Source organism: Rhinoderma darwinii, chromosome 9, assembly GCF_050947455.1.
Source record: "Rhinoderma darwinii isolate aRhiDar2 chromosome 9, aRhiDar2.hap1, whole genome shotgun sequence".
NCBI lineage: Eukaryota > Metazoa > Chordata > Amphibia > Anura > Rhinodermatidae > Rhinoderma > Rhinoderma darwinii.
In genome coordinates, this window is record NC_134695.1 from 64,651,292 (window position 1) to 64,671,801 (window position 20,510).

Consider the following 20,510-nt stretch of genomic DNA (forward strand, 5'->3'; position numbering starts at 1 on the left):
TACGTCTGAAATTTGGCCGTGTGAACATACCCTAAAAGTTAATTTGACCTGTGGTGCGGAATTTAATTCTGTAACATGTCAATTTATGCTGCATTTTTGTTGATTTTCAGTTGCGGGTTTTCCCCATTGAATTCAATGCGGATGCAAAACCCACCACAGAAATTCAAGTATTGCGACTTTTGCGGCTTAATCGCAGTGGTAACGCCGCAAAATCGCAACGGCGGAAGAAAAAAAAATTATACTTACCCAGAACGCCCTCCTTCTTCCTGCAATCCGGTCTCCTAGGATGACGTTGCATCCCATGTGACTGCTGCAGCCAATCACAAGGCCTTCAACGCCACCCAGGGAGGCCGGAGCGGACGTCAGAGTAGGGAGGAGGTAAGTATATACGGCTTTCTTCTGCAGTGGAATTTGTGTCTGAAAAATCGTACCACAATGTGCCTTTGTCGCTTGCCTTTGAACCCTCTCCAGTTCTCCTATATCCTTTTTGCAAGATATGGCCTTACCAGGGATTTATGGAGTAGTAATATTTCATTTCAACTACGGGATTTTGTCTCATTTTATACACCATAAAATCCTATTTGCTTTTGCAGCTGCTGCCTGACATTGAGTGCTGCTGCTTAGCTTATTTGTAACCAGAATACCCAGGTTCTTGTCTTGTTCCATTATCCCCAGATTTATTCCTTTTAATGTATATGAATTAATACTATTATTGTGTCCTAAGGGCATTACATTACATTTATTGACATTCAATTTAATCTGCCATGTTTTTGCCCAACACAGTATAATTAAAAGTGTATATTACGCATTAAGGCTATGTTCACACGCTTAGCAAAAATGGCTGTAAAATACGGAGCTGTTTTCAAGGGAAAACAGCCTCTGATTTACAGCCGTTTTTTATGCATCAGGCGTCTAATGAGACAATGAAAAACGGCTCCAAAAACGTCCCAAGAAGTGACATGCACTTCTTTTTTACGGAGCGTTTTTTTACCCGCCGTTTTTAAAAACGGCTGCGTAAAGAACGCCCCGTGGGAACGAAACGCCGTTTTTCCTATTGAAATCAATGGGCAGATGTTTGGAGGCGTTCAGCCCCCGTATTTTCAGCCGTTTCTCAGAGCGTATCCTAAGGATACAAATGACACTATTAATATTATAGAACAGAATTAAAACCAGATGTAACTACTGATTATACAGGATTTTACATAAAGTTGACTCTGCTCAATGCCCAATTGTAACTGCATGTTGTAAAAAACAAACAGCGCTCAATATTTTGTTACGCTTTCAAAGAGAGTATTGTTTTTCACACTACTTAAAGGTCATTCACAATGGTGTGTTTTTTTTAATCCGCTTTAATTAGGTTTTAGGTGCTCAATAACTGGACGTAATGGACACATTAATAAAACAAATTAAAAGGTTTATTGCAGGTTGAATACAAAACATTTCACTATATGGCCAGATCACATACGGTGGATAGGTCATCAGTTTTCAGAAAGTGGACAACCCCTTCAACCCACCCTAGACCTCCAGAGATATTGTATATTAACCTATAATCACCGTAGCACCATGAATATTACAATAATGCCTTCAAAACACTAGACAACCCAAGATATTACGTTTTAAAGCCTAAACATTACTAGACCGCTAGGGATATTACCAAGAATATTATCACTATCCCCATGGGCCTGTCCCTTACTATGATATGGGGACCCATGAATTCTAGTTCTGCCCATGTCTATAGGGAAAGACCCGAAAAAAGATTCTGATAGTCTCATCAACCTTACTACAAATAATTGACTATAATACTTGCATAAGAAAATTAGAGTAATAGTGTAAATTACCCTTGTGGAAGGACCTGGGATTATGCGTGGACCAAAAATTATTAGCAGTGGACTCACTGCAGTATGTGAGTACACTCGCTAATATACAATACAGTCCCTTGTCGCGTAGATTCTAAGGTTTTAATGGATTTTTATCGCACTGGCGGGGGACCGGATGTCTAGTTGCACAGTCTTCTTTGATGACGATACGACTCTACGTCATGTGACCGAACCCGCTGCACTCTATGTAATCGATGAACTACTGCTTGTACATAGAGTACAGCAGCATTGGTCACATGACGAAGAGTCGTATCGTCAACAAAGAAAGTTGTGCAACTAGTTTTCCGGTCCCCCGCCAGCGCTATAAAAATCTATGAAAATCTGAGAATTAGCGCGAAGGTGGACCGGAATGTATATAAGCGAATGTACTCACATGCTGCAGTGACTACACTAATAATTTTTGGTCCCCGCAAAACCATTTTAAGCCTGTAGAGTTCCCTATTCTCTAAACTTCCATGGTTTATTTGTTCTCCCCATAATCCTTTTATCTCATCCAGAGTCATGTGTCAATCTTTAAGAGGAGTGAAAACATTGACATAATACAACAGTCTGGTGTAATAATCCCCAACACATGGCGTGATGACTCGTGTGATAACACTACGGCTTTGGGTGTGGTTTCGTGTCAGTCAATGTGTACAAAATTGTGGGTTTGGTCATAGTCAACATTATACAGAAACTTGTGGTGAACCTAAACTGATATATTATGGAATGGCATAAATAGCAATCTCTTAAAGGGATGGTATCATCAAGACAATCCCTTTTTTTAATTGAAGCCAGCCCGGCGATCAGCTGATATCATAAAAGAAAGATTTTGGCTGCCCATACATTTCCACTGGTTCCTGCAGGGAAAGTGTAGTATTACATGCCAGCCATTCAGATGATTATATGGTCTTCGCGCACAGTCAGAAGACTGCACATTTCTTCTTTACACTAAGGCCCCATGCACATGACCGTGCCCGTAATCACGGCCGCGGAAAGTTGTCCGCATTTGGGGGCCATGCTCCCGTTATAAAGTATGTCCTATTTTTTACGGAAGCTTTTCTACAGCCCGGACACCTTCCTGTAAATATACGGGAAGGTGTCAGTTGGCCATAGAACTAAATTGGCCCGTAATTACGGATGAAATCTACGGTTGTGTGCATGGGGCCTAAAGGGTTATTCCCATCTAAGACATTTTTTGGCAAATCCATGGTTGCTTAGATGTTTCCGTAACTCCCATTGAGCAGAATAGAGAGGCCAGCTCTCAATTTATGCTCCTCCTGGATGCAGCGATCGCCTGACTAGGCAGAACGGGGATCGGGTGCATTTATCAGACATTTATGGCATATTTTGCGGATGTACCATAAATGTCTTAGATAGAAATGATGACTCTTTAATCCCATGTAATATGGGAGGCGTGCTCCCCCATAGTATGAAGGAAGGAGAGTGATAGGAGCTCATTGATGTTTTCATTATTAGTGGATACATTGTATAGAAAAGTACTAACAAGGATACAATATAACATTGCAAAAAACTATTATGTGTAATTTATCGTTTTAGCGGCAGCTACCTAGTAATTTATTTATTTCATTTATTATTTTCAGTATTAGCGGATTTATAGATCTCTCTCCCTCTCCCAGCTCGCCCTCTCCCAGCTCGCCCTCTCCCCCTCCCAGCTCGCTCTCTCCCCCTCCCAGCTCGCCCTCTCCCTCTCCCAGCTCGCCCTCTCCCCCTCCCAGCTCGCCCTCTCCCCCTCCCAGCTCGCCCTCTCCCCCTCCCAGCTCGCCCTCTCCCCCTCCCAGCTCGCCCTCTCCCCCTCCCAGCTCGCTCTCTCCCCCTCACAGCTCGCTCTCTCCCCCTCACAGCTCGCTCTCTCCCCCTCACAGCTCGCTCTCTCCCCCTCACAGCTCGCTCTCTCCCCCTCACAGCTCGCTCTCTCCCCCTCACAGCTCGCTCTCTCCCCCTCACAGCTCGCTCTCTCCCCCTCACAGCTCGCTCTCTCCCTCTCACAGCTCGCTCTCTCCCTCTCACAGCTCGCTCTCCCGGTCACAGCTCTCCCTCCCTCATATCTATCACCTGTAATTTCTTTTTAACAAGTATTTGCTTATTTTTAACTCTTCTAAGGTTATAATTAGTGGTTGCAAAGTCTGTGGTAGTCTAAAACAAGTCTACTATGTCGTCAGTGGCTGTGACTATTGCTCTATCCATCCCACATGCTTTATACTTCAGCTCTATGTGCTCTGATTTGATGCGGGGTATAAACAGCACAAATGGAGCAGAAAATCAATGCTGTTGAGATGATTTCTGTTATAGCAAGGACAGGAAGCAAATAAACCACAATTAACGAAACTAAAACCCATAGAGAGGAAAGTTTTATGCAGCACAAAGTGGAAACTGCAGCAATTGTCACATACATAGAAACTACCTGGACTTTCTAAAACAATATTTCACTTATCTAGACTTCTGCTTTTCCATTTATCTCATAGGTTAAAAGGGTTTTGGTCTATTGAAATGTGGGATGGAGGGGGGTCCAACTCATGTCAAGAATAAGAGTGCTGGGTCGCCCCAACCTGACGGAGAAGTGGCTGCTCGTCTCTATCTATGGGAGATATGGAAAGGATTAGTTTATCTGATTTGCCATAAAAACCTCTCATGGGAAAATTCCTTTAATGCTTCTGATTTGTAGGTTTTCTGTTCCATCTTCCTGATATCTCCTGCGCATAAATTGCCCACATGCGGTAATTATTGCGTTTCATTCGGTGACATCTATAGCTTTGAGAGTTAGGACTCGTCCAAAACGCAGCAGAATACAGTAGCAGCATAGTGGATGAGATTTAACAAATCTCATCCACGCGCTGCGTAAAAAGTCAGAGTGGAAATTGACATGCGGTGCGTAATTTTCGCACAGCAGCATGTCAATTACTGCTGCGGAATGTGGACAGAATTGCTGCATTTTTCAGAGGAGACGTCACCATATCCTAACATGGTGAAAAAAGCAACAAAATACGCACCATTTTATGCCGTAAAAACCGCAGGAAATGGTGCGTTTTTGCCGCAACGGAAAATCTGCAACTTTCAATGGAATTGCTGCGGAAATTCCGTTGTGTTTGGACAAACCCTTAATATCGTGCAAACCAGAGAGCACCCAGACTAATACAGGGGGCATCAACAGCCAGGAACAGGCTCATACTAGTCTTATAAACAGAATCTCTGTAAGTAGTAATACTGCGCACGACACATAGGGGGGGGGGGGGGGGGGGTCAAACATCGAGTAAACTTTATAAGCAAAATGAAACATAGAGTAATTCTATCAGAAAATGTGTGAAAAAAAACAAACAAAAAACATAGGATGGCACAGGGAAGAGAAATGTGTCAAAAATGGCTCGCCCCTATTGTTTTTTGCTTTGACAGGTCTGCATGCTGGAATATCTATCTGATGTCCTTTATGGCAATGCTCAATATACTATAAACCACTAATAAATTGTTGGTTAGGGTTCTTAAAGATCTATTACATCGCCATATTCACGTGTCAGCCGCCATTTCTGTGACATGACTCACATTAGATAAATTTGTCGCCATTTTACTTAAAATGACACTGGCAGTAATGCTTTATTTTTGATAAATGTGGCAACAGGTGATGCACAACTACAAGTATCAGCAAGCCCTGCTACTACATGACTAAAATTGTGGTGTCTTGTATTGATTAGTCGTGACATCAAATCCCTAACACACACACACACACACACACATGTATATATATATATATATATATATATATATATATATACACACACACACACACACACACACACACACACAGACACACACGGGTTCACATACTAGGCCTCATTTATCAAAACAGTCCTTGTTGCCCATGGCAACCAATCAAAGCTCTGCTTTAATTTCTTAACCTGCTCTGGAAAAATGAAAGTTGCGTTGTGATTGGTTGCTATAGGCAAAAAGGACAGTTTCACATTGAACAAATGAGGCCTATTTCTATTATTAGAATTTTTCCCATCACATACATTTGAGACATTGATTACATATGCCATATATGAAATACATGGAGGTCTAACCTCTGGGATCCCAACAACCTCAAGAATGGTATTGTCTGGTCTCTATTCCTGGTGGAGAGGTGGCTAAGTATGTGCGGTCACTCTCCATTATAGTGAATGGGACATACAGAAACACCTGATGGCCTATATGTCCAATATGTTTCTATATCTCCAATAGACAATGTATCCGCAGCCACCTATCCACCAGGAATAGGAACTGGACTCTACCATTCTTGGGAATATACAGTATAGCAGTCTGTGTCTGCTGTACCATAAGCAGAATACAGGTTACCATAAACTGACGTGGGGAAACAGGGGAGAAATGGGTTCTCCACTGCTGCCTTCCTTTAAGTTCTGCTCATATAGAAAGCGATTCCAAGAAGGCTGGGTTCACACGACCTATTTTCAGACGTAAACTAGACGTTTTAAGCCTCGATTTACGTCTGAAAATACGGCTTCAATACGTCGGCAAACATCTGCCCATTCATTTGAATGTGTTTGCCGACGTACTGTGCAGACGACCTGTTATTTACGCGTCGCTGTCAAACGATGACGCGTAAAAAAGATGGCTCGTCAAAAGAAGTGCAGGACACTTCTTGAGACGTAATTTGAGCCGTTTTTCATTGATTCCAATGAAGTACAGCTCCAAATTACGGCCGTAATGGACGCCTCGCAAAACGAGAGTACATGCAATTACGTTTGAAATTACGGAGCTGTTTTCTCCTGAAAACAGCTCCGTAATTTCAGACGTAAATGCAGTTATCGTGTGCACATACATAAGAGTATGTACACACAAAATCAAAAATGTCTGAAAATTCTGAGCTGTTTTCAGGGGATTTTTAAGCCATTCGCGATTTTCACTGCCGTTTTTGGAGCGTTTTTTCTATAGAGTCAATGAAAAACGGCTCCAAAAACGTCCCAAGAAGTGACATGCACTTCTTTTTCGCGGGCGTCTTTTTATGTGCCATTTTTGGTAAACGAGGCGTAAAAAAAAAGCCTTGTTGGAACAGAACGCTGTATTTTCGATTTTTCAGCCATTTTTCTGGACATTTACGGCCCGAAAAACGGCTGAAAACACTACGTGTGCACATACCCTAACAGAACAACAATAAAACAAGTATATTGCTATATATGTGATTCTCTTATTTAAAAGCATAGGTTCACCCTTGAACTATTAAGGCTAAAAACAAAAACAAAAAAACAGAAGAATGAAAAATACTATATAGGCTGAGATTAGCAATCCGCGAACTACAAATTGCAGCAAAATCTGCATTGCAAAAGGGTGAAATCTGCAACGAAATTCAACTGCAAATGTGCTACACAAATCTACAGCGGAACTTTACGCTACGTATGAATGAAGTTTTGTAAAATTCAATTTTGTAAATTTGGACATTTTGTGAGAAATCCACCACGTCTGAACAAACCCATATACTATATATAATATGATAAAGAATATAGAATATGAAAAACAACAGTAATAACAATCTAAGACTAATCAAGCCCCTATGTCCTTTTCGGTTTTTCTTAAAGGGGCACCTAACCTAAAATTCACAGTATGAAAAAGTGATCCTTCAGAAAAAATAAAAGCTCTTGATATCGTCCCCATATGGTTTATTAATATATGTTTGATAAAGAAGTGATCATGGGGGCAGACATTTTTCTGAACTTCCAGTCAATAATACTACACTACTACAGTTAATGTCTCGCCATCCTGAAATGGATGAAAACCGGGAACAGTAGACTGTATTCAACTGTACCGCAAACTGAGGTAGACTTTGGGCTGAGTGCCCCTTATATGTACTAGAATTTAAAGCAACAATGCTCAGTTCTCAGTTTAAGACCAACATGGCCATCCTCATTGATCAATAGGGGGCATCTTTGTATGGTCCCTGTTGCGGAAGGTTTGGGTACACAGATCCTTACCTTATACAGGTATGTAGTAGTTTCCAGAGATCCTGAAGAAAACACAACTGTGCGTGAGTTCAAGTCTGATGCAAAGTGATGAACACTCAGCCGATTGTAGGCATCTAAACAGGTTAGGTCTGTTCTTCGGGTTTAGGAACACACCCATTTTGTGACGAACATGATGACTACTCTGGATATTATTCAATACGAAATGCAGACTCCAGGACCAGTATGGACCACTGCCACCCATCTAACCTTCTGGAAAGGATGGTGTTAATAATATAAAATCCTATGGGCATTGAAAGTCACGATATAAGATGAAATCCATATTGTAATGGGCTTTTTAACTTTTTCCTTTCTGGAAAGCACAGTATAACCCTGCTCAGAGGCGTATCTAGGTTCTCCAGCACCCAGGGCAAAGATTGTTTGGCGCCCCCCCCAACCTCTTTCCCGACATCTTCTTCCCCCTCGCCGTGCTTGTTTTCTCTACCAATCAATAACGTGTCATTTCTTTTCCACATTTCTTTTTATGCAACTCAAGCATAAAAACATTTGTACATTTTACAAGCAATATAGTTCTATACACAACACCAGAACCAAGCTCAGTACATATATACAGCACCAGAACCAAGCTCAGTACCTAAATACAACACCAGCACAAATACAGCTCCATTTAGTGCAACCCCTGTCGTATAGGTATGTATGCCGTAAAACTACAGCTCCCAGCATAGCCCGAACAATGGATATGCTGGGAGATGCTGTTTCACAAAAAATAAATCATATCAATCATACCACCCATCATCTCGCTGCAGATCATACAGTGACTACAGTGCTGATTAGAGGCAGAATAAACATTTACATTAAGTGATTCACCAGTGATGTCTCAGATTCTAGTTTTTTCTCCATCCGGTCCAGACCTCTATGATGACTTCTCCCGGTCACAGACCATTTCTGCAGTTTGCCGCTCAGATATCTTCAGCTTCTCACTTTTCCAACATTTCTACACCTATAAATAAAGATAAAGTTCTCATTATACCACACACTACGCCCCTAAATATAATAGCGCCATATACTGTGTCTCACACACACCGTGCCCCCTATAGATAGTGCCTGTCATAGAGCCCCCTGTAGATAGTGCCCCCATATAGCCCACCCCTGTATATAGTGTCCCAAATAGCTCCCCCTATAGTGCTCCACAGATAACCCACCCCTGTATATAGCCCCCTGTAGATATAGCCCACCCCTGTATATAGTGCTCCACATATAGCCCACGCCTGTATATAGTGCTCCACATCTAGTTCACCCCTGTATATAGTGCTCCACATCTAGTCCACCCCTGTATATACTGCTCCACAGATAGCCCACCCCTGTATATAGCCCCGCTGTAGATATAGCCCACCCCGGTATATAGTGCTCCATAGATAGCCCACCCCAGTATATAGCCCCCCCCTGTAGATAGAGCCTCCCCCATAGATAACGCCCCCCCTGTAGATAAAGCCCCCCCTGTAGATAAAGCCCCCCTTGTAGATAAAGCCACCCCCGTAGATAAAGCCACACACTTTTTTATTACAATAAAATAACAAACTATTCAAACTCACCTTAATCCCGTTCCCGAGCCGGCCGGCAGCAGTGGAGACCTGCTCTCTTCTGCGCAGGTCTCCTGGGGTTCAACGAAGCGTCTATGAAAGGCACTGATTCACTCGTAAAAAAAGCGATGAATGGCCGGGCACGGAACGTACCCGGCCATTCATTGCTTATAATTGTACCTGTGTCCTATAGACGCAGGTACAATTATAGTGCAGGAGAGGGTAACGCTGGCGTCCCCCTCTAAGTTGCGCCCGGGGCACATGCCCCGCCTGCCCCCCCTAGCTACGCCCCTGACCCTGCTATTCCCCATTTATGTGCATTCCAATAACATCACCCTTTAAGTGATACAATGGTCATGATAAGTGGGCAAATCTACGGGTCAATTCCGGACCCATTCATTGCTATGGGCCCATGCACATGACCATGGTTTTCACGGTTCCTTTCAGGACCAGGAATATGAGCCGCAGAAACTCAGGTGTAAGGCCTCATGCACACGAATGTATTTTTGCGGCTGCAATTCCCCCGCAAATCTGCGGCCCCATTAATTTCAATGGGCCCATTCACACGACCGTGGTTTCCACGGTCCGTGCATTGCCCAGGAGCCTGGATTGCAAAAAGAACGGATATGTCTTATTACGGCCGCATTTTGCGGTCCAGGCTCGTTGAAATGAATGCACATGGTAATGTTCACGGCCCTTGATTTGCAGCCTGCCGTCCGCACCGCAAATCACAGCCTGCGCACACCACTACGGTTGTGTGCATGAGGCCTTAGGCTGGGGCTTTGTGGCTTTCTGTAAATTAGGGATGGAGCCTTTTTTTTTTTTTTTTTTTTTTTTAAGATAAAAGTGTGAATTACAGTGGCGTTTTAATAGCGTTTTAGGAGTAAAAAAAATTGCATACAAATTTGGCATCAAGTCATAAGGGAAAAATACCATAAAAACACATTCTAATAATGGTGCAGTTCGTGAATGGGATTTTTAATATTCCCACCGACTGGCATGTGCATTTTTCCTTCACTGAGGCCAAAACTCTAAATTCCCATCTCAAAATGATGGCATATTGCTCTAGCACCCCAACGGATTCTGAGAATGAAGGGGCCGCAGCACTGGTTTACAGCCCCTTTACTTTTTTCCCTGCACAGCGGCGCTCTCAGCCACCCGATTTCTAAGGAACTACAGCACAGCTATTCAAGTTACGGTATCATCCTACATATCCTAACATGGCAGGTGGCCCGGGCTCCGCTTTTCAGCAAAATCTTTTAAGGGACCGCAGCGCTAAATCAGTGCAGCGGCTCATTCTCAGGATCAATAGGGTTCCCAGGGGTCAGAAAGTGATGAATATGACTGGATATCCAAGTGATTTGCCATCACTTTCTGGGATGAAAAAAAATGAAGGTAATAGGCCATTAATTCTATAAAATTTTAAACCTTTAATTGGTAACAATTCAGGGTTGTCCTGAAGTGCAGGGATCTGAATGCATTGGAGGTATTTCTCGGAGTATGGGAAGCATGAGAGGTCTAGTCGCTGCATAGATTTAGATCTGGAATTTTACCTCGCCCACAGGTGTGTGATTCACATAGATTTACCAGGGAATTCTCATTTCTCCGTTAAAAAGTATTTCGCAACCATTAGAAACGTGGCGTACCATCCACAATGTGAGACCGGAGTATATAATGCAGGCTTAATACAGTGTACACAGTAACGCAAGACAAAAGAGAAAGTCCTGTACTCAGACTCCATAAGGACCGGCATTCTTGGCGGTGCTGTATCAGCCACCCTGAGATCAGTTGCTGCCTAGCAACAAGGTATATGGCCTATCAGTGATTCATATGTGCTGCCAACAGTTCTAGTCCTGGCTTGCAGGAAAAAGAAAAATAGATAAAAATATGAGATAGATATGATGGAGGCATGAAGAAGATGAATAGATAAATTATATTATAGGGGCAGGTGGGCTCACACAATTTGATCAAAATGTGCGCTATGAACCTCCCTATTGTAAGTAGATTTAGCAGTAATGCATATTTATTTATATTTAGTGGTTTAAGTGCCATTAGTGTTCGCAGTGTGCGGTCACACATCATGCTATGGCCCTCCGTTCGACGTATGTGGCTGGAAAAGCTCCTGGGTATACCTCCGTCGGAAGGCTACGACGTATCCCGCTGCGGCAGTATATACAATTTCTCAATATACTTATTCAGTCTGCAGTGCTCTATTTCTTTAGCATGGAGCACTGAACTGCAGGTCTTCTTTAGGTACACGATAAACAACTTGAATGACAAGGACGACTCAATGACTTATAGTTACTATTGATTATTATTAAGCTCTATGAAGATGTGTGCGCCTATTCCCAAACCTGACGAGAACAGGGTAGAGATATAATTACTATGCCCGAGGGACATTTTTAGCAATCTTACAAGAAATGCAAATTTCTTATTAATTGTGCACTTAGAGCTCACCGAGAGGTGCGGACTGGGCAGGTCTGTCTGTCGTAATCAGGAAACTGAGGGGAAGGATAAGAATATGTCGAGCTGTGTGCACAACATCAAATGTTGTAGCTGTCCCTACTTCAGATGTTCAGTGCACCATAACAGTGCCAGCCAGTCACAGAGCTCCCATAACAGTGCCAGCAAGTCACAGGGCTCCATAACAGTGCCAGCAAGTCACAGAGCCACATAACAGTGCCAGCAAGTCAGAGCCCCATAACAGTGCCAGACAGTCGCAAAGTCCTCATAACAGAGCCATCCAGTCACAGAGCCCCCATAACAGTGCCTTCCATAGTGCTCCAATATAGTTCCATTTAGCCTTAGTGGACCGTAATAGTGCCAGCCAGCCACAGTGCTATCCAGTGGCAGATTAAGTAGACCATAGGCCCGGGGCTGTTTCCCAAACTTGGGCCCCCCTTCCACAATGGTTGTTACGATTCCCCTTGACAAAGGGCTGTGTCCCTACATGCTGACAGTCTCCAACCATCGCTGACAGTATCACACTTCCTCTTGACAATGGGAATGGTAACATACATTTGTCTATTAGTCCTGGATACACAAAGATATGTAGAATACAAGGATTTCCTACAACAGACATGTCATAAGAGGGTACAGATCCCCTATAGATACAGTGACTCACAGGTGATGTCTTCTCTGATGGGAGTCGTTTTCTTTTCTTCTCCATCTAACGCAGACCGTTATGGCGAATTCTCCTGATGAGACATATTTGCCTGTCGCTTCTGCAGCCATTTCCAGCCTCTATAGAAAACACAAACTTAGACACCAAGGCCCAGAACCATACATTAAAGAGGTTGTCTGGGCACAGACTGTTTTTTATACTGATGACCTATCGATGTCCCTGGACAACCCCTTTTACTCAGACTAATAAATTTGAACCCCAGACTAGATCATAGAACATATACCGACCCAGACCTTCTAAACTATTGCCATTGTGTGCCAACCAACCCCATTATTTTCATACAAGTACCAGCTAGATACAGTTCCCCCTATTACTTCCTCTAGGCTCACACTCTTCTACTCCAAGTTGCAGCCAATCAGCAGCCGCTTACATGTAATTTCCACTTCCTGTTCTAGAGATTGGTCCAGAAGGAAGTCCATGACAAATTACTTGTGGCCTCCTGGAACAGCGGCACGTTGAACCATAGCATTAAATACAGGGCGCTTGGAAGTGATTATTAAACTTGTGATTGTTTTGAAATAAATCTGCTAAAATGAAGAGCTGCAGAAACATCGAACTATACCGAAAACATATTAATAATGATATAGTTTGTGTGCAAGGTAGAGGAAGGGCCCGGTCGTGTTCTCACCCCTCTTACTCCTTCAAGGAGAGGAATGTTGCATGACCCTCCCTGGTCCTATGGAGTCCTGTATAGGTTTACTTCGCCTATGGAGAAGAGAGATGCGGTAACTGGATCCCTCTATACTGGCCCCGTAGCAGCTGCAGGCCTTCCTCTGTAGCAGGAGACTAACCTGCTGCTCTCCAGCGGTAGCAAAACTACAATTCCCATCATGCTTTGACATCCTGAGCCATGAGTTGGAAACCACGGTTCTATAGCGTGCACGCTCATGCATATGTAACTATACAAAAATGGTAGAACACCATTATATACAATTAGTATAAAAACATCTGTAACAAGAGCGACGCATAAAATAACACCCTAAAGCGAGATCCATAGATACAAAACCTCACCTACAACCTGAACACATGGTCACACCCTAAAACAAGATGATACAAAAAGCAACATGTCATCTGCAATCTGTACATAGGGTATATACCGGGAAGAATAATTCAATAATTCATAATATTATCTATAGGAATTCAATAATTGCATCTATTACAGTTGGTCAAAATTGGGCAAAATATATCAGGGCTGGGAGCACATGAAACGGTGGTGAGCCCTAGTACAGCTGTATCCTACTACAGTAATGGTGCCATCTGATTTCTATGTCCCCCCCCCCACTCAAAGGGGTTGTCCACAAACTGACAACTGATTACCTATCCACAGGATAGGTCATCAGTATATGACTGGTGCGGGTCCGACACCCAGACCCCGCACCGATCAGCTGCTCCGGCTGCCTCCGGGCACTGGATATTTTGAAGGGTATGCAGTGGCTGGAGCCAGAAGCAGGTGGCTCCAACCACTGCATAGCGGCCATTCAGCAGAACTGCAGCTTGGCCACTATTCCGTGACCGGAGCCATCTGCTTCCGGTATGGAAGCAGCTTATTGGTGCGGGGTCCGGGCGTCGGAACCCCACCGATCATATACTGATGATAGGTCATCAGTTGTCATACCCCTTTAAGATTTCATGAGCTTTCCTCCCCTACATAGAAGTTGGGACACACCTCAGCCTTTATTGCTATGTATTATCTAAGTGCGCACACAATGGGGGAAATATATTGAGACTGGTATATCAAATACCACTAAAACTAATTTATGTGAGGAGATAGGACATTTTTTTTGGCAAATTTTTGTCTACCATTTTATATTGAGCACGAGTGTACCTCAAAACACCAGAGAGGACATTGATCTTCATAACATCAGGGAGATCATCAACAGAAAGAGGAGACTGCCCAATGATACATCTGCTGGGCATAATGTGGCGGCCTCGAATCCCTTCAGAAATGGAAGGGAAAGGAAGAGGATCGAGGATAAGAGATGAGGCTCCAAGTAGCAAGAGGAGGTGTAACATCGAAGAAGAGGGTTTAGCCAAATCTCAAGCCTTGGCGTCAAAGAAACGCAGAAAAACCAATGAGGAAATGAATAACATCAAGAGAAAACTAGATGAGGAAAAGGGGACTCAAAATGGAGACTGTGCCGGCAGAGGGGAGAGGTTCGGCCTATCTTATAAAATAATCGCCAAGAAAAGTAGCCAAGAAAACCAAGATTCAACCTCTAAGCCAACGTCCACTAATGGAGAACGCACCGTCCAGTCATCCACCCCCCTACACACGGTGACAAAGCCGCTGTCCTTGGATAACTTCCTCTCCCACAAGAAACTCGGACAAGGCTCTTTTGGGAAGGTCTGTGTGTTTTTATTAGGTAGTCAGTCTGTGTTCTTCTATTGTTCTGCTGGTGATCAGATCTGTAATAGAGTTTATCATATGTCTTGCTTACATCTCATTTAGGTGTTTTTGGCCGCAGATCGTACCAGTGGACAGCAGGTAGCGGTAAAAATGGTAAAAAAAGCATCCACTTCTAAAAAGAACCCGTATAGAAAGAGGAACTAATGAAAAAAAGAGTGCTGGAGCTTGCAGGGGGTAGCCCATTCCTAACCTACTCATATGCCACCATCCAGACATCGGTAAGCGATTGTCCTAGCGTATATAACTTCATTAAATAACACAGAAATTTAAAAAAAAAACACTTATTATGACATTTTGTTCTCTCACACAGGATTACTTATGTTATGTGATGGAGTATCTGCGTGGAGGGGACCTGGACGATTCCATGACAGCCAGATCCCCATTAGATATTAACACCACCAGGTAAGACTGACGATGGGTTTATGTAAGAGGGTCTACGTGGAGCTGCTGGTCGGGGGGCAGGGTGATGGATTATTATATGGCAATCCCCCCATGTAGCTCCCACTTATAAAGAGGTCCGGTAGTTTCTCTATAGACAGGTCCTTATATATGGGTCTATAACTGTGGGAGAATCATCTGGGAGAACATTATGAGATTTCTATGATGCCTTATTTTAAAAAAATATATAATTTCTTTATACATATTATTCCCTCTTTCCACCCCATTTCTCGCAGCAGAAATCACTTGCGGGCTTCAGTATCTTCACGCACGCGGGATCATTCACCGGTAATGGACTTCTAGTATTCTGCTTTCTCCTAAGCACAATTTTATTTTCTGTCTATTGATTGTCTGAATTTTAGATTTTTCCTTTAGGGACATATCACCAGAAAAGATCTTTCTGGACTGCAATGGCCACATTAAAATAGGAGATTATGGCCCCTGTGCGACCAACGAGGATGTAGATAATAAAGCCTCAGGATGCGTCGGAGCTGAAAAATATATGGCCCCTGAGATGTGGACCAAGTTTTTCCTTCTCTGATCACTGCAGATTCTATAATTATCCAAATAACATTCCAAGACTTCATCTCTTCCTTGGTAACGATTCACCAAGTATAGACGACGTCTCAGAACACGGAATCCATTGTGTTCTGCCAAATGCCATTATCTATATTTTTTAACAATAACTCTTCCTCTTCTTTGATTGGCTCACAGGTCTTTAGCCAGGATGCAGCTGTCGACTGGTTTTCACTGGGAGTTCTCAAAATGTCAACTGGGAAATATCCCTTTTACAGCGGGAACGACTGGCCAACATTAATGCAGTCAGTGCTCCATGACCATCCAGTTTACCCAGAGGAGCTTTCACCAGATCTAAAGGACGTAATAGACAAGGTGAGTAGATGTATATTATAGGGGGGGGGGAATTATAGAATCTAAGGGGGTATAATACACAGGTCCACTACATTGATGACTCCTCCCCAACCTTAATATAAGGAGGTCACAGATCGCCAGTGATCAGCATAGACTCATTGGTTACTAGCTGAAAGGAAGATGGACGCCTCAGAGATTTTATTTATTTTCTGATGTCCTCATTCTTATGTATTTTATACGTTTTTCCTCAGCTCCTATCCAAAAATGCAGAGAGCCGCCTGGCATTCGGCAACAAAATAAGGAAGCATCCGTTCTTTGCCCCAGTTGGCTGGGTGAAACTAGAAGCTGGAAAAACACCACCTCCATTTTATATGGCATCGGTAGGTATCAGGGACATCAGGGTTTGGTGGGATATTGGATAGGAAGAGGATGGTTCATAACTCGGGATGTTTTTGTGCTCATCAGATGCCAAATGGAAAGAATTGCAGATATTATATTGTTCATTTAATTTTCCCTCTCTCCTGCAGGCACCAGTCATGGATCCCAGTTACTCCATTCCTGTGGGACATGTCCTGTCACAAAGAGAAGCTCAGAAGCCTTCCATAACATCTGAAGGCCAGAAGATCTTCTGGGGCTTCCCATATACCAGCGACAGATGGAGACCGCTACAACATCAAGCAAGAACGGCTCTCCAGTCCAATATTCCACCCAGAAAGATGAGAATTCTGGGAGCAACGGTGAGTTCATGGTTGATATGTCATGAATATTTTCTCTTGTTCTCAGAATCGACATTAAACTTCTTATATTGCTTCTTCTCACAGCAGATATTATCATCATCAACATCTTCCTCCTCATTCAATTCATCGTCCTCATCCTCAGTGATCAAGATCTAATCACCATCCTCAAGGATCCTCATCACATGATCATCTTCCATCATGATCTTATGGGCAGCACGGTGGCTCCGTGTTCAGAGCTGTGGCCTTGCAGCGCTGGGCACCTCGGTTTGGGTTTCAATCCATCCAGGGCCACATCTGCATGGAGTTAATATGTTCTCCGCATGTTCACGTGGGTTTTCACCGTGTTCTCCGGTTTCCTACCACAATAACAAGACATACAAAAAATAAGTAATAAATCCATCGTTACTTATCAGTCCCTGGTGTTTAGTGGTAGTTTCTGTGGTCAATCTATAGGGGTAATTATTTAGGCAGTGGTGATGTGGTCGGAGGTTTAGTTCAACAAAACACACAATTTATACAAGGTCCATGTAAGGTGGTAAGGGAGGGGGGGGGGGGGAGCGGCTCAACGGTCAGAATATTCTTTACCATATTTTTTCTTGGCTATTATTAACACATGCTATGCCAGTGGCCTACAACCGGACTATGAATCTATGACTTTCAGAACTACATCTGGCAGATGCTGAGAATATTAGTTTTAAAACTGATGGAAACGCACAGGGACACTGAAAAACATACAAGTATTAAAATATATAGAAATACATTATATCATTATTATTATTATTGTGCCAGGTTAACACAGAGTTTTTCGGCGCCGATTTGGATGTGGAAACAGGGTTGGAATTAGCGACAAAAAAACGCCCTATATTGCCCCTAAATTTATTCCAATGGGAGGCAGAGGCGTTTTCCCCCCGGGAGGCTTGTCCTTTCTTGCTGCGGTTCCGCCTCTGACCTCCCATTGAAAATCAATGGGAGGCAGAAAAACCCCACGGCGCTGGTTTCCGAGCATTCTTCGCCCTTGTTCCTTGCATCCGCTTCAGTGGCCGCTGGTGAAAAACACTGCAAAACACGTGGCCAAAAAGCACAGGCAGGTCAAAATCTGCCTCAAAATTCCTTTTTTTCTGATGGCAAAAAACTCAGTGTGAACTAGGCCTTATTATTATTATTATAATTTTAGTCCCTGTCGTCCAGCATTTTGGTTCTCCATTGCAGTGGTTAAGTAATGTGATATAAACCGACTGCAGAGATCACAAAACCAATATATACCGAAATATCCGGACACAGAATGATGGAGTTGGCCACACATTTGCGCAGCGCTCTACATTCAGTTCTATGAGAGTTATGGAAACCGCTCACCTTGGACAACCGTTCTTCACATAGATCCGGGTCTCAGAGGTGGGACCTGCACATATCACACAGTTATAGTTATATATTTCCAGCCGGCATTTTCGGCCGGAAAAAACGCAGCAGAATACAGTAGCAGAATAATGGGTGAGATTTAACAAATCTCATCCACACGCTGTGTAAAATCTCCGAGCCGAAATTGACCTGCGGTGCGTATGTTTCGTACCGCAGCATGTCAATTCCTGCTATGGAAAGTGGGCAGAAATGCTGCGTTTTTCAGAGGAGACGTCTCCATCTCCCATCAGTGAGAAAAACGCAGCAAAATACGCACCATTTTCTGCAGTAAAAACTGCAGGAATTGGTGCGTTTTTGCCGCAGCGGAAAGCTTTTGACTTTCAACGGAATTGCTGCAGAAATTCCGTTGTGTGTGGACAAGCCCTTAATCTGCTCATGCGTTGCCCCTCAGATTATGACAGGAACAGATTTTGTGGGAAGATTATGCCATGCCAGTAGTAATAACATCACTAATATGGGAGGCTAGGGTGGTAAGATTAATGAGGAGCCCAAGGACTTTGGGGAGTCTGATCCGTGCATTGAATTGCTGTATTAACTTGCTTTGTGTTCATCTTTTACGTTAAAAAGTTTTAAAATCTTGAAAAATAAATAAAATATTTCATATGATATCAGCGCTCATCTTTTCTGACTTTAGAAGTTTGTTGTAGTTTCCTTGCTCTACACTAGGTGGCGCTGTTTGACTTGGTAAAAAGAGAGGAAATGATACAAAATATACAATGTAGATGCAATAAAAAGACAGGGACATCTCCAGGGTGGGGGAATTAACAGAGGAGGTAGAGTTGCAGCTTGGGGGGGGATGTAGAGGATGTACGGAAGGACAGCGACCTCTTGAGGTGCCCTAGTATGTTAGGCCTATGACAAGGAATAATACCGGACATATAATCATCAACAGATTATAATTTATTTATTTCTTTATGATCCCTAAAAAAAATGTACCGAAACCCCTGCAACCTGTCAAATTTGTATGTTCTCCCAGTGTTTGCATGGGTATCCTTGACCATATTACGGAGACATTATCCCGTATAAGCAATGTTCATAAGGGAGATCACCTCGGTAATCCAGCATCCAATAGAACATGACACAGTAGGGATCTATAGACTTCTAGGGGTGCCATATTACCGCTCTGGACTTGTACAGAGATATAATACACCCATAATGGGTATTCTGCGTATAATTTCAAGCTCTGTATCACTGTCCTAAGAAAGTGCGGCGTCTGTATGTTGCCTATGAGTCAACGGGCACTGAAGTTAAAATGCTCAGCACTACTGAGTGGAGGATAGCACGGTCATTCAGACTGCTGACAGTCTCTAGTGCCACCCACATGTCCTTTTCACAAGGACTACTGGAGAGCTGAAGAGCACCTGCTCTATATGGGCATCTTACATCCAGAGCTGCATTCAGAATTCTGCTGGTTCCCTGTGAGCATTATGGGATCTCATGTTTAGCAGGAAAATGCAGTCTGTTTGCAATGACAGGCAGGAGAACTGTGACTGGAGTTCTGGATGTGATGTTATTTAAGATCAGTGAGAGAAAAAGAGCCTTGTTTGGTTGCTTTCAGAATCAGAATAATCTGTGTCTTCAACATGGGCATAACTAGGTGCGCATGTGCCCTAAATGTTGGGTGCCGGGCAAGCTGGGGGTGACAATAACCCACACTTCCTTGACTAGGGCATTTACCTACAGGGCTAGGGAAGAAAACTGGAGCTTTGCCCCAGTAGAAGGAGAGCCTAGCTACGACTGTGCCCATCTAGCTTGCTACATAGAAAATATGAAAACATGGCTGGACACATCCTTGTGATGCCACATAAAGTGGCAACAACAAAGTCTACTCAACCAGCTGCATCTGTATAAATCTGTGTAAATACTTCTGCAATTTGCTCCTAAATTATTGTTCCTATCTGGCCGACAATATGGAAAAACGATAGAAGTATATTTACCAGGAGTCGAATAATAAAAGGGAAGTAAATACAGGATGAAAAGAAAACCTCTCCGGAAGATCTTTATAGAATATTCTTAAAGTAAAACTACAAAAAGGGCATGAGGGGGAAAAGAAACA

The 20,510-nt window shown here is 43.1% G+C and overlaps 1 protein-coding gene and 1 long non-coding RNA gene across 2 annotated transcripts in view; one reads left to right on the forward strand and one right to left on the reverse strand.

The window, feature by feature from the left end:
• The window catches only part of ELF5 (E74 like ETS transcription factor 5), a 145,892-nt gene that overhangs the window by 27,819 nt on the left and 97,563 nt on the right, over positions 1-20,510 (reverse strand). The window lies entirely within an intron of this gene.
• On the forward strand, positions 15,304-16,141 carry LOC142660425 (uncharacterized). The gene is made up of 3 exons (XR_012850480.1): positions 15,304-15,395; positions 15,668-15,719; positions 15,807-16,141. It is a non-coding gene; the product is annotated as an uncharacterized LOC142660425 (long non-coding RNA).